Below are 3,216 nucleotides of genomic sequence, written 5' to 3'. Positions count from 1 at the left end.
ATATTTTGATATATATTTTATAAAAATAATTAATTTAATTCTTAACTTTTAGTATGTATATGAGATAGTATAGTATATGTTATTGACTATGAACACTTAAACCTAATATATGGAAAATGCAGCAATTTTTTTGGCAATCTAACCACTACTAGGGAGTGTGGTAAAGAAAAGGGCACTATTATTGTTGGGGAGATGTAACCAAAACGATAAGCTTAAAGGTGGTGGAGCCACCTACGTCAGCGACAGAAATTACTAAGACAACGTCAATCACGAATAATCCAGTTTTTGAATTTGAAATTAATACATAATCTTTTTCAAAAGCCAAAGGAGGAAATATCTTGGATGTCACATTGCATGGTATAGATAAGGAAGGAAAAAATAATGCAGATGGTGAGGGATGGATTCACGTAGAAACGGGAAAGAAAAAGTGGACCAAGTCCAAAAGGAAGAATTTTTATCAAAAACCTCATTCCATCTAAGAAATCCCTATGGACTCTCAAGAAACCCATTTTGGGTAAGCCTAGGTCTAGCTCAAACCCATTTAGAACTCCATCCAACAAGAAGAAAAGAAACATCTATAGTTGGTAACATAGAAAAAAAAAGAATAGTACGGTGAGGGCTCAAGGCACAATGAATGTGAGCTCCAACCACAAGAGGTGAAGGCCAACCTCGTTATAGGGATCTTTGATTGAGGGTAAAAATGAGGGATATGGCATCATTGTTGAGTATGGTTGTTATGTTAAGGAAGATGCAGAACATAAGCTCAGAGATAGGGGACCATCAACATAGAGCCAAGGTTTGTGACATTCTAACTTCTTTGTGTTTCTATGGATTGTGTCCCTTTAAATATAATAAGTTGGAATATAAGAAGGGCTTCAAACATGATGTCTTGTGTCCATTATAAGGAGTTGATAAAGAAATATCAACCAATCTTTTTCATTCTTTTAGAAACTCATGTGAGTTTCGGGTCTATAAAGATTTTTTAGGAGAATTTGAGTTTTTCTGCGGTAGAAATTATGGAAGCTCCTAGTCATAATGATAGAATTTGGCTTCCGCCTTCAGATGCGAGGTTCTCTTATTTTATCCTTTGGAGCTTTTAATAGTAGTTAACAGTAGAAATTAGTAGAGGTAACAAGACTTAGGTGTGTAGCATTGTGTATAGAATCCCCTAACCTACTAATTATGAGGAGCTTTGGAACCATATGATGGATATTTCTTTATGCATTCAGGACCCATGACTTGTTTTTAACAAAATTTTGAATCCTCAAGAAGTAAAGGGAGAAAATTTTTACTGGTCTTGTAGAAACACTTTCTCTTTTACTTTAGACTCTTGTAGTATCTTAGATTTGACAACTAACGGCAGAAGATTCACCATATTTCGAAAGGTGCAGGGAAATAAGAATATTGGCAAGAAATTTGATAGAGCTTGTAGCAATGGTGAATGGAGGTTACTCTTCCGTGAAGCTTATTATGAGGTTCTTTGCCGTCTCCATTATGATCATTGTCCCTATTAATTTGTTGCATTGGAGCTTCGCTAAAGAAAGGATCAAGACCCTTTAGATTCAGAGTCGCTTGGGCTTCTTATCCTGACCATAGCTATCAAAATCAAACTGGTAATTGACCCGACTAAGTTACTGGGTCACTGGATTAATGGTTTAATCGGTGGATCACTAGTCGAACCATTTGACCTGGTAATAATTAAATAAATATATACAATTATAATAAAATTAAAATTTTGATACATTATATTTAATTATGTAACGCTACGTCAACAAAAATAATTATTTTTTATATTAACAGCATGAAATGGTTATTCAAAAGAACAGAGGTGATTGATAATTATGTAAAATATCTTATATTGTTAGTATATTGGTGCACAAAATTGTTACTCTCTTACAATTTATTAAATTATAAAAATAAATAAATACAATATTATTATCAAAGAATAAAAATAATATTTATATTATTTAAATTTTATTGCTTTAATTTAAATATAATTGATTTAATATGATATATATAATTATTAGTCTTTACTCTTTAGTAGGATAAAATAAAAAGGCATTGTTTTCATAATATATACAATTATTAGCATTAAATATTGAATGACAAACTCGCCTAATAAAAAACTGAAGTGAATGCTTTATGAAGCTCCCAAGTTTGAACTTTATTTGTGCCATTTTTTGGATTATTCCAAAAAGTTGTCTCCTATCGTGATCTAGTGCACTATGGAGGTGTGCTAAAAATGTTGACCTGACAGGTCAACTGGTCCAATTCAAGCTGAATTAATCGATTTAAAACGGGTCAGACCGATTTTTTGTAGATTTATTGTAGAAATAGTTAGATGTCTAATCCAGACCGGTTTAAGATCTAATTTACTGAATTTTCGATCGAATCGACTGGTCCAAATTGAATTTGATAACTATAATTATGACTAAAGAGCTCTAGTGTAGAAGTCTTTGAGTTGTTTTGAATGGTGCATTTAAAGAAGGCTCTCTAAAGTTAAAAAAGGCTCTTTACATTTCAACTCCAAAATTTTTGGTAATATTTTTATCAAGAAGAGAGATTTGAAAACTTGACCGGATAAGATTCAAAAATAATTGGAAGGCTGTAATAACCAAAATCTGAGGGAGAAAGAAGAACAGATCAAGGCTGATTATTATATTTTCTCAGCTTAAAAGGAGATGTTGTGATACCAAAAATTTAGAGTAGTGGTTCAATATAATAATCAGAATACAAAAATGTTCCATATGTAAATGATCATCAAATGGAAGGCAAATAAGGTTCATGGCCTATTGATTGGTGATGGGTGTTGGTTGAATGATCCTGAGGTCTTACAACATGAAGTGCTGAAATTTTACAAGAATCTCTTTGACACCACAGAACAGGTTGATATTCACTACATAGATGAATTTTTTCGATGCCTATTCTTAGCCATGAGACTTGTGTCTCTCTCACAAAACATATTTTTTATTTGGAGGTCAAAGGAGCTATTGATAGCATGAGCCCCATTAAAGCCCTAAGTTCTGATAGTTTTCAGGCGTTCTTCTTCAAACAGTATTAGGAAGTGGTCGGTTAGGAGGTTTTGGAAGAACGTATAGAGATCCTTCAGGGGTGAACTTTTAAGTTGTGTATTGGTGGAGACTATGGTCATTATCATTCTAAAATGTGACTTTCTGACATCTCTTAAAGAGTTTTGACCTATAAGCCTTTTCAACA

Source organism: Arachis ipaensis, chromosome B10, assembly GCF_000816755.2.
Source record: "Arachis ipaensis cultivar K30076 chromosome B10, Araip1.1, whole genome shotgun sequence".
Taxonomy (NCBI): domain Eukaryota; kingdom Viridiplantae; phylum Streptophyta; class Magnoliopsida; order Fabales; family Fabaceae; genus Arachis; species Arachis ipaensis.
Note: the sequence above shows the minus strand (reverse complement) of the source record.